A 12153-nucleotide genomic window follows, 5' to 3' on the forward strand; every position below is an offset into this window, starting at 1 on the left:
AAGGAGCATTGAGGATTTTACGAAGGATTTTGGATTGTAAAGATTGGATACGAGAGGAATTCGAAGGTTTAGTGGAGCCCCAAAGCTCAACTCTGTATGTCCAGATGGGTAGCCTCATATAGTTAAGAGGATAGTCAGGTTGGGCGAAACGTTGGACATTTAGATATTATTAAGATAAAAGGAGTGTTTGAAACTTAAATGGACATAATTTATTTTGTTTAAACTATTAATCCAGTATCGAAGAAGTTATAAGAATATATATATTTTTAGAATAATTGCATTAAAAATATTAGTTGTGTAAAGATGGTCCGGGGACGGTCAAGCAAGGTACACAAATAGCAGAAAAAAACTACGGTTCGTCCCACATTGCAGCGCTTTATCAAGGCTAAATGAGAACAAGATAAAGACGTTTTAAAATATAATTTATCATATTTTACAATGTTTATATTTTTCTCTCATTTGGCACAGATGATGCTCAGCAATGTGGGACGAAACGTTGCACACAAATAAATATTTTCTTCTATTTATGTACTTTTCTTGACCATCATCCTGGCCATTTTTCTACAATTATTTACAAACGGTAAACTTATTAAAAATTAAAAACAGTTGACATAATTGGTTGACATATTATCAAATTACAGTAACTACAAATATATCATTGCATATTATACTATTTAGTTTCATTAGTACTAAATTTATAACTGTTACTATTGTTCTGTATTTCTTTATAAACTAGTAGATAATATTCAGATGTAGGTAAGAAGTATTCCAGTATTGTGATAGTTTATTTTAAATAAACGCCTTTTTTTATGAGAATCTTATCTAACAAATTACAGCTAAATAAATAGTGCTTCACTAATTAACAAATAAAGTTTATCTTCATCGTTAAAATTAAATGGCGCTGTGATAATAGGGCTGTGACAAAGGTGTGGACGGACTATGCTAATACAACATGTCTGTTATGGCTTAATAAAGTTTTGTTTAACAATATAAATTTTCAAAATTTCTAAAGAACATATAACTACATAATTTCTTTACTGTACTAAAAAGAACTGAGCAATGAAAATATTTAGAAAAAGAAATGTGATAGTGCGGAGAGAATGAGATCAAATAAATCTGAAGTACAATGGATAAAAATAACCCAAATAAAGAAGACGAATAAAGGAATACATATATTATTTTAGTGGGAGGGATAAAAAAGACTGAGAAAAACCGAGAAGTTAATAGCGATAAAGAAGGAAAGGAATAAGGTTTGGGTTCGGAAGGCAGGCTGAGAAAAATTTCTGTCGTTATGAGGGAGGCCAGATATCGACAGGGCACCCTCCCGACAAAAACACACCTTCCCTAACTCTTTATCGCTGACCTACTTGACTCCTCTCTCCTATCTGTCTCTTAGCGAACATTAATGTATATGTATATATATATATATATATAATGGTGTTGTGGCAAGGTAACGAAACAAGTTTGAGAGAATAACTTATTAAGAATCTGACCTGATTCATATAAAGAGAAAGGTTTATTAGTTAATACATAGTTGGATTACTTAATAGTAACAAAGCTTTTGTTTTTATTTTAGGTTTATAAACTGCTATCTTTTGAATATTAAATTATATGGCCTCTGGCCTAGCTGACATTGAGTGACGTATTTTTAAATTCAATAGACCTGTTAGTTATTTTATAATATGTATATAGTAAATATTAATAGATACAAACAAGATTATTTAATAACTATTATAAAACTATCTAAACAGTTATACATACGAATGAGTTTATTCAAACCATTAGAACGAAAACAGATAATCAACATTAACAACAACAGGATTCAACAAAGATAAACAAACATTGTAGAGGATAGTTAAAGGTATCAAAATAGTAGGAGAAAACTAGTTATTGTTAACTAAGTTTTCGCCCCACTTTGCAGGGTTTCGTCAAGGCTGCTAGATTGTATAAAATATTACAACTTTAGATGTAATCATCTTTGTTTCAATCTGACAGCTGTGACGAAGCCCAACAAAGTGGGGCGAAATGTTGATAACAATTACTAGTTTTCTTCTACTATTTTGAAAGCTTTATTGACCACCACTTGGACTATCTTCCTGCAATCAACTTCAAACGGTCAATTATCTTCTTCGAATATAAACAAACATTGTTCAAGGAGAGAAACAAGTGTTGTTGTTTTTTTTACTTCCTTTGTCTCTTGTTTTGTTATGCTGTAACCATGCTCTTTCAGATCCTCCAACTGTAATTTTATTATACTTGAAGGAGTTACTGTGATACTTTTTACCGAAATAATTTCAGTATTACTAATTTAGTGACTATTCACCTGGTTCACACTCTGTTTGCATCTGAGTAATATATTTTAAAAATCTAAACTTAAACAATTGAATTCTTCTATTAGAAGCTTATGATACGTTGCCAAAGTCAGGGAGGGGAGGGGCGGAGAAGAAGCCAAGCTTGGTACAATTTTCTTAAACATCTCATTCCCCGATAATGGCAACCTATTGATTAATCTGTACCTTGTCATAAATTTTGATATCTTCTTCTTTAGAGAAATCTCTTTAACAGTTTTTCGGTGAATGCTATTTAGTTAAGATTGTAAACGCTTAAACATCGAATACGACAAGTGTAGGAACATAGGAACTCGTCAATAATCCTTTGGCATGAAACTGTGGGTTTAGTCCCCTAGTTGTATATGTTTCATTTATCATTATTTTATACATTACACTGCAATTAAACCAGCGATTCAAAAGTGAAGAAGTGCCTGGCATTAGGTTGAAGGCGCACTTCATACACTTGGTTTGAATACTTTGTTACTTACTCTTTTGTTTTTTTTAATCAATCAACCACTGGCAGACCAGACTGTGTCAACGGCATCAAAGGCCTTTGAACGATCTATCGATATCATTTCCATGGGGGTGTTACCATTTAAATTGCGATTCACCTTGTCCTACAGCTTTATTTAAGAGTGGATTGTGAGATGTGTTTCAAATGCCTGTTATTGAGGTATCACATCGCTTTACTATCAAAAATCATTGGAATAATTAAGGATGAATTTTTCAAATATTTTTACTATGTGAGGGAGTAAACTTATCAGAAGGTTGTGAGCAGCGTCGTACCCTGTTTTTCTGGGCTTAAGTAACGGGAATAACATCACAAATTTTTAGGTTTTAGGAAAATTTCTTATCATCCATGATGATGATTAAAAAATATTGACTAAATGAATAATCCTTCATCTGGGAAGTTGTTTTAGTAAAATAGTCTATATTCCATCGCAATCTGGTGCTCAATATCACTGAGTTCTGTAATATATGAGTATAATTGTTTATATTATAGTCATCTAAAATAATTAACAAAATGCAAAATCAGTCCCCTAGTAAGGAGAGAACGCCTTCTAAATGGAAAATAACGAAATTAAATGGAAAAGTTGACGGAAACTTTAGGGATCCGATTTTTTTTTCTTCTCGAGCGATTTGTTAAGAGAAAAAGTCCTATTACAAGTTTCAAACGGTCTTAAGGAAGACTTTTATCTCAGATAAAGGATTGAGGTCTAAGCTTGCACTAACAGCTCGTTGAGTTTCACTCCTTTAATCAACGTTCTCTGAATATTTTCTTTTATTTAAGTAGAAAAGAAATTGTACTAAAAGTAAACTTATCTTTTTTTTTCTCTAAATATTAATCCTATTACAAAAATACTGAAAAAAATCACTAACGTCCCGTTAAAAATCATGGGATGCCTGAAACTTAGTCTTAATAACAATTTAATATTCCTAAAAGTGGATGGATTTTAATAATTAAACGCAGATTAGTAAAAATAAATGAATTTATAATGAAGGCTCTAATAAATTATAAGGTGGTTATAATTAGGTTATATGTAATACGAAATTTTTACTTCGTTTATTAGTGAAAATAGCCATGGTGCTGTCACATTTTACACTCCATACGAATTAAGGAAATATAGTTTCTAAGAGGTAAATTTCAACGTTGTGACAAAAAGTTTTAAATCAACACAAAAAGATGCGTGAGATATACCATTCAGGACAACAATGTACTAGATATTAAGTTTTTTTTTTAATATTTATTTATTGCTATTTACAACTGTACATTATAATACATTTAGTAAATCTGATCTAAGTAGATATTAAGTTAAAATGAAAAAGATATGGTATACATAGCCGCTTCACAAAGAAAACTGATTCAGATTTTCAAGTTTCAAGTTGCATATTGTGAAAGAAAAATTAGGAATAATTCTCAAGTAAAGATTGAACAAAAAATGTACTAATCAAATTTTATTTAAAACATTTACCAGCTTTTTTGCAAAACCTATTTCATGGCAATGAATGCTGATGGATAATGATAATGGGTTAATACTTAATTACTATCCAATAATTTAAGATCTTATTTTACAAAAGAATAAGTATGTGAACTATTAACGTTTAGAATTTGAGGGCTGTCAAAAGATTTCGTAATCCCAGAAACAACTACAGTCCCTCTGGTTTTTTTTTTTTAGTTGGAGGTTTTCTTGAACAAAATATATTTTTTTAGTAAATATTTTGAAATAGTCTACAGCCTGTTTTAACACACTAAAAAAATTCAATTGAAATATTTTTGTTATCTTCTAATTAAGGCTGGAATAAAGTAAACACTATGTTTTCCGAGAAAAATATGGAGATAAAGTAAAGTTGTATTTATAGTAAAAAATACTCTGAGATGGGTAAAAATTAGCTATAATTGCAACTAATATCTAAAATTTCCATGGATACGACCCTTTTTCATGAATGAACCATTCATAAATAAATATTGTATCCATAGCAATTCTAGCTATTAGTTTCAACTATAGCTAATTTTTGCCCATCTCTGCTGGGACAGCCGTGGCAATGCTCTTGAAACAGAACATTAGTCAAAGATCATAATATAATTAATTGTTTCCCGAGGCTGTATACTAGCCAACCTTTTTTCTGGCTCAGGCTAGATCAGTCACACATAGAACATTAAGGTTTTTATGGATGATTTTCTTTGTGATAAAGGAAGGAGCATAGAAGATTAGTAGCCAAAATGAAATCATATTAGTCCTTAGAGAACGATTTTAAAAGATTTGCCGTTATTTGAGTATAACTTTATAGCTCTTTACAAAGAGTGATAAGTCCTATTTTTAGAAGATATTACATGAAGTAATCATGTACTGTAATATAGGATTTATTAGAATACATAAGGAGTACGTTAATTTTCGAGAATGGTAAAGGTAATGGTAAATATCTCATTCCATCCAAATTATTCAAATATCTTTAGAAAAGTTCACATTGTCATAACTTCCTGTTCCAAAATAATAAATTTATACTATTATACTAGTTTTATAATCTTAACACTTTCTTGAGACTGGTTAATATTGTTTAAATAAATAAAATTTTATCCATTTTATTCTCAACAATTTTTATATTCCTTTATAAGTCCAACGTTTCGGCCGATTCGGCCTTCCTCAAGGACAATCTAAATACAATTTTAGAACCAAATCATTTAAAAACCAACTTCATGCAGGCTATTCTTCCCAGGTCATTTATATCAGTCCACAAATTACCTTAATTATAGCCAATTGTTCGCATTAAATTTAAAATTAAAGTTATCATTTTTTTTCGTTAAAATTTTTTACAACAATAAAGTTTTTAAGTTTATTACTTTTAACTTTATTAAGCTATAAAATTTTATTACAACAAAGAATTGGCCAAGATTTCGGACTTAGGAGCTAAAGATGTTTTGAGACTAAAATGGATACAATTTTATTAATTTAAAAAATACTACATCCCTCGTCGAAAGTTGAGAAAGACGATGGGATCTCCTAGAGTCCTACATTTACATTTATAGATCACTGCAGATACTTAAAAAAGATTTAATTTGAATTCAACAAGGAACATTAAAAACGATAGCAACCACAATAAAGATTATCAATATAGTTTCAAAGAAATGGCATAGTTCGAAATTTATAATCAGAAATAGAATAGATAACCAAATGAGAAGTGGTGATATAATCTATAATTGAATAAAAATGTGGCAGTAAGACTATTAAGGTGCTGCACCAGCCTGAGGAAGGCTGACTTATTCCTTCTTAGGAACAGGTTCATGAGAAAATTGAATCGAGGCAGGCGGGTAATAAGGGGTAATATTCCAACCGCCCATAGATTGTCCAGGAAATGGAAATATTAATGGCGGAGGAAATGTAGGCCAAGAATTTAGTTCTCCCAATCATCTCTTCCCGCTCCTCCCCTTCTGTCTTCCTCCTGATTGGCCTAAGGTGGAAGCTGTTCCCTCAGCTACTTTAGGGATTTGGATTCCGTTATAGTTACCTCGTTCTTCTATAATCCAAATTGAATTAAGTGGTATTGAAATAAGCTTCAAATATTTAATTATAGCCCTGCATCAGTGACCACTTTTGACTGTCAAAAGAGTACGCTGGAACAGACATCAAATTGAAACATTTTGTGGCGTTAAATCAGATCGTTTATTTATTAACCTTAATGTATATAAAATTATTTAGCCTAAAAATATCAATCTAAAAAAAAAAATTAAGTTCATTTTTGTTTTATTGTTATATTCGTTCTTTCCTGGCAAGATCCTCTGCCCTCTGTTCCAATAAAATATGTATTATTTTATTCATGAATGTTGAGTATTTTTTTTAATTTTAAGCGAAGTCATGATTATAAGTAATAGCTTTGATAAGTTCAATCATCTGTTTACTCATGAATGCAGATATTTATGAGTGTGATATATTATATTTTCTGAGTACATTTTGTGTATATATTCATAAATGAGTATTAGCTAATTTTTTTTTATATTTATTACTTCTTAATTTTTTTATTATTATTTTATTTATCACTTTTTTTATTTGTTATTTTTATACTTATTACACCATATTTTTAAATATTTATAACTTTTTATAACCACCAGTTGAATATTTATTACTTTTATTTAAATGTATGTATTATTTTATTCATGTATGTTGAGCATTTTTTAATGATTTAAGCGAATATAATTGTGCATGAGCATATAGCATTTTTATGAATATATATATATATATATATATTTTTATTTTATTTGGAATTCTTTCTGCATATTATACTGAGAGATAATTAGGTGAAAATAGTAGAAGAAAAAAATAAATAAAATACACAAAAAGAACTAAAGCAATAAGAAAAGAAAATCATCAATTACTATTATGTATTTAAAAATATCTTGACAATTCCTAAGCAATATAATAATAATAAGCAATTGTCCAACTAGTCTAAGAATGCTGTGTGTATAGCAGTCCAATGCGGTTGGGCGCCACTGTTTTCTGAACAAAATAATGTTCCTCCTTCTCCTAATTCTTTTAATTAATTATCTCAACTAGTAAGTCTAAAATATATAAAAAGGGTTACTACTGGAGAAAAATTTTAAACTATTAATACCTAAAAATGTAAGTTTTACTAGTAATATTTTTAGATGATGGAGTCGGTATGAAGAATGTTAGAACATTCATACAAAAACAGAACACTCTGAGTATGGACAAAATGCTCCGAAACATCGGGGAAAAATATATTAAGTAAAATCAAAATATAAAGGAAAGTTAATAAATGAAATATATTTATCAATTTATAAGAAATTGAATCCTATATCTTCTTAAAAAAGGCAGTTTATATTAGTGAAGAACTGATTCATTATTTATTCCTTAATTTTTTCCTTTTATTCATGTTAGAAAAATGTTATTTTTATTATATATGATATAACAACTGAGTTATTTTTATTAATTTAGTTTTAGGTTTTTTTTTTGTTTTGTTTGTTTTTTAGTTGGTCTGATATAATTTTTATTTCAATGATACATTTTGTTATTCTTAAGGGACTTATTTCCACATTGTGGACTTAGTTCCATATTTAGGACTTAGTACAAAGGAGTGAATGTGAAATTCAAACCATTTTTAGAGCAACATTTATGATTTTAGAAAATGGAAAACGTTAGAAATTCTTGTCAAAACTGTATCTAAGAATGATAATCTTCTATTAGCAGCCAACAATTTTCCTTGTATAGAAAATTAGTTGAATCCGTCAATATTTCATGGTTATTTTTTATCTAGGCACGATCTTCCTAAATTTCCTTTTCTGGACAGAAATTAAAAAAACAGTTTTTCCAGCATAAGTCAAAATAATTCTGCGTATTAAAAAAACATCGCCCTTCTTATTACTATACATAAGGAAAGTGGATTAAAAAATAAGTGCTTAGAGCAATACCGTCAAGATCCTCACCTTTTCTGTTTTTTATTTTTCCGATTTGGCTTATTCGTCTGTTTTTTCCACGTTATATTCAGCAATTCGAATAAACACTGACTAACTTCTCGGTTCAATTAATTTGGATGGTTCTGTGAGTAACTAAACATTCTGCATTAAGCTTTAGACCTTATTGTTCAAGTGACAATTTTTGTTTATCGCTCAATTAAGACGAATTTTAGGATTTACTACATAAGTGGAAACAAAATCTTCTAGGTAAACACAAATGTTTATTCACCAAAAATTTTATTTGTGTCCAGATTAGTTCTGGATATTTAAGCTAACAGTGTGTTTCTAACAAAACTAGCCAGATTTTAACTATGATACTGTGAAAATATCAGGGGAAAGAATAGTAATTTTGATAATAAGAATAAAAAGGTATAGCAAAGCCGAAGGTCCAATGCTGAAATTACCAATGACTGTGTCAGTCTTGTAGCAATGCTCTCATTTACGTTACGTTTTACTCCATGGACGTTTATCCATAGGAGCGGTGGCTTAAGATAAATTCTCGCGTTAATTGATCCTTCCTTTTTCAGTCCAAATATTTTACGTAATTTTTTATTTTCAAAAACTTTGAAGTACTATTCTTCCCTTAGTGTAAGAGGCAACGTTTCGCTTCCATAAAGAACAGTAGGAAGGATAATAGTTCGGTAAACTATCACTTTTAAGTATCCGAACTGAGCAATAGTGACATTCAAAATAAAAAGTATTTTCCACCAATGACCTCCGCTCTTTTACCTCAATAAAGTTCGTTTATCAAGTTACCTCAGACCCTAGATACTTAAACCTCTCTGCGTTCAAACATATTTCCCCGTATATCCATATCACTAAAATTTTGAAAAGTAATTTTGATAACAATAGTAAAATTATAAAAATTAATTCCAAGAGACTCAGCATCACGGCATTCAGCCTCGAAGCACAATATCTAGTGGAAAAAATTCCATATCTGGCGGAAGGGCTTTTGATGTAAGTAGAAGATATTAATCTGGAAGCTGGCTGCAGTAATAAAAAAAAAGTCGCTACAAGTTAGAATGCCGAATAAGACCGCTTCAGAGAGTTTTCCAATCTCGTTCCTCTAAACAGTCTCTCCAAGTTGGAAGTAGTTAAAAATTGAAAAACTCCTCAAAGCCGTGAGCAAAGTTCCATAATGGAAGCCCGTCGTGAAAACTGCATGGGAAAACCGGCACCGAAATTAACGTTTTATCACCCTTTGAAGAAAAGGTCCTCGGGATACGGAGCAGCGACAATACGCTTCATACATATTTCAAAGCTTGTTGGTCCCTGCATGCTAACTATTACATTAATATCCAACCCCCGCTCTCTCTCTAAAGCATGGGCTGCTCAATGCTCTACCGTCTAATATCGAGGTGTATTGGATCGATTAATCCAAGGAATAGAATATCGATACCAGAAAAGCAAAACTGTTCACTTCAAAACAACTACTGCTGATTATATATAACAGTTTAAAAAAATGTATATTGTGCAAGCATCACAAACATTTCACTTACTATGAGTGGAGATTAATTTTTGCTCAAGTAGGACTTAAAGAAAGTTAAGTTCGGCATTCTTCCTTTTGGTACGTATAAATATTATGGAAAGATAAGTTATTATCCACATAACGTTATAGAAACTGCTTTTCAACACTCTTCATTACCACTTACGACTTCATATAGAGGGAAACCTCCAATGAACAAGACTGGGTTCCGGTATATAGAGGGAAACCTCCAATGAACAAGACAGGATTCCGTTATATAGAGGGAAACCTCCAATGAACAAGACTGGGTTCCGTTATATAGAGGGAAACCTCCAATGAACAAGACTGGGTTCCGGTATATAGAGGTGTCTGTAAAGAAGGTTTACATTTAATCAGTGATATCTCGTCCAAAAACAATCAATAACATATTAATATATTATATTCTATATATTAGTTTATTTTTTTCAGAAAATGAACCTATGAACATCCTGTTCTAACCTTATCTTGGCAGGATACGTATATATATATATATATTTAATATCATTAGAATAGTGGTAGCGGGTTAGATCAGAGGTTAGAAACCGTGCTATTAACTCCAAGGATCCGGGTTCCAATCCCGCTATAACAGATAATTATTTAATATGATACTGCAGCCATGAGTCAACCCTGTGGGCTTCCGAGGTCCACCCAGCCTCATATTGGGCACCCCTTTCCCAAGAGGAAAAATCTGGCGGTCGAATGTATCAGGATCACATTCGACCGCCAGATTTTCATAATCACCTCAAGTAACAGCACCATCTTACAAAGTACTGCACCTCAGACCCTTTATGGATTTTAGCGGTACAGTTATTTATCAATAAAGTGATGCGTTAATTTGTTTAGTAATATGCAGATTTTTGTTTTGGGTATTAAGAGGTATCACAGCCTAAGCGACCATAAGTATTTTACTCTCAACATAAAAGTTTCTCGTTCGATAAAAATGAGAATACAAATAGACCTGATTTTTAAAATAAATGACCCACAATTTTAGTTCTGGCCATCAAGAGTTGATAACATGAACTTAATTTGTATATAATTATTTAATAACTTTTGTCCGTCATAGAGGAATGAAAAGTACTCCTAGAGAATAAACATGGTGTCCACGTCCGGATTGCAGGGATTCACATACATTAAAGCAATACTGGATTGTTGGCTGGAACCTTAATAAAATGTCCGTTTTAGGAGTGTTTCGCTATAAAGGGATGTTCTTTAAGATGTAAGTTTAACTGTATTAGATATTTGTTTGTTTTGTTAACTCTAGGCTTCTTCATCTATCTATTATACATCTTACCAGTACTTCATCTATTAATACATTAAAATTCACTACTCCTAATTCCGGAAATCTGATTTCAAACTGAGAAAGTGTTTTTGTTTTTTCTCCTTCAGTTAAAAATCAATTTTTCAATTTTTATTTTTATATTTATTCTCTTAATATTTATTTTAATATTGAGATATTGTTAGTTATTTCAAATAAATAAAATTAAAAGGAGCTTAAGAGTATGTTATTTTAGAAATCCTATTTTATAGAGGACAAGACATAGCTGATATTAAAGATCATTCATCAGAATATTTTAAATGGTAACAGCCGCTTTGAAGAAAATATTTCCAGGATGTGTGTACTATTATCGATTAGTAAAGTTGCCAAATAATATAGTTTATAACTAAGAAAAAATCATGAAAATAAAATAACAATAGTAGAAGAGAGTTTAAAGAGATATAAGATAGGGGCATGAGTCCGGCCAGTTCAGTGTGATATTAAAAAATAAATAAAATATTTTATAACATATTTATGTAAATCTGAAGAAAGTGGACACTTAGACGATTGCTAAAACAATAGTGTATTATAAATCACAGAAGTTGAGTAAAATACATCAAAATAAAAACACTATTATACTTACCTAAAACAATAGATTGAACACAAGTGTTTCTTTAATAAATCTAATAGTGTACTATTATAATTAATTGAAAAGGTCTTTAAAAAGTTAGAATTATAAACAAAAAGCTAATCATTTAAAAATAACAAACAAACATTTCTTACAACATTCTTATGAAAGTTCACCTATGATCCGCTAGGAGTGCTTGAATGTAGAAGGAGCACAGTTACTTAAATTATGTATATAATTTACGTATATTTAATAAAATATTTTATTATAAGACGAAATATAAAACAATGGATAAAAACCAAAAGGACAATAAAACTACTAATAATGTAAATAAAAGCCATTATATTTTTAAAAAGCAATATACAAACTCAGACAAAGGTATTACAATAAAGAACTCACTAATTCACTATTTCTTTCTGTTTTAGAGGGTTTGGGGAAAAAAAAAAAAAAAAAAAAAATAGATTGTCG

The 12153-nt window shown here is 30.3% G+C and overlaps 1 protein-coding gene across 11 annotated transcripts in view; it reads right to left on the minus strand.

Moving 5' to 3' along the window:
• The window catches only part of CASK (peripheral plasma membrane protein CASK), a 934116-nt gene that overhangs the window by 79496 nt on the left and 842467 nt on the right, over positions 1–12153 (minus strand). The window lies entirely within an intron of this gene.

Source organism: Halyomorpha halys, unplaced genomic scaffold (genome assembly GCF_000696795.3).
Source record: "Halyomorpha halys isolate HHAL.00 unplaced genomic scaffold, Hhal_1.1 Scaffold111.1, whole genome shotgun sequence".
Lineage (NCBI taxonomy): Eukaryota > Metazoa > Arthropoda > Insecta > Hemiptera > Pentatomidae > Halyomorpha > Halyomorpha halys.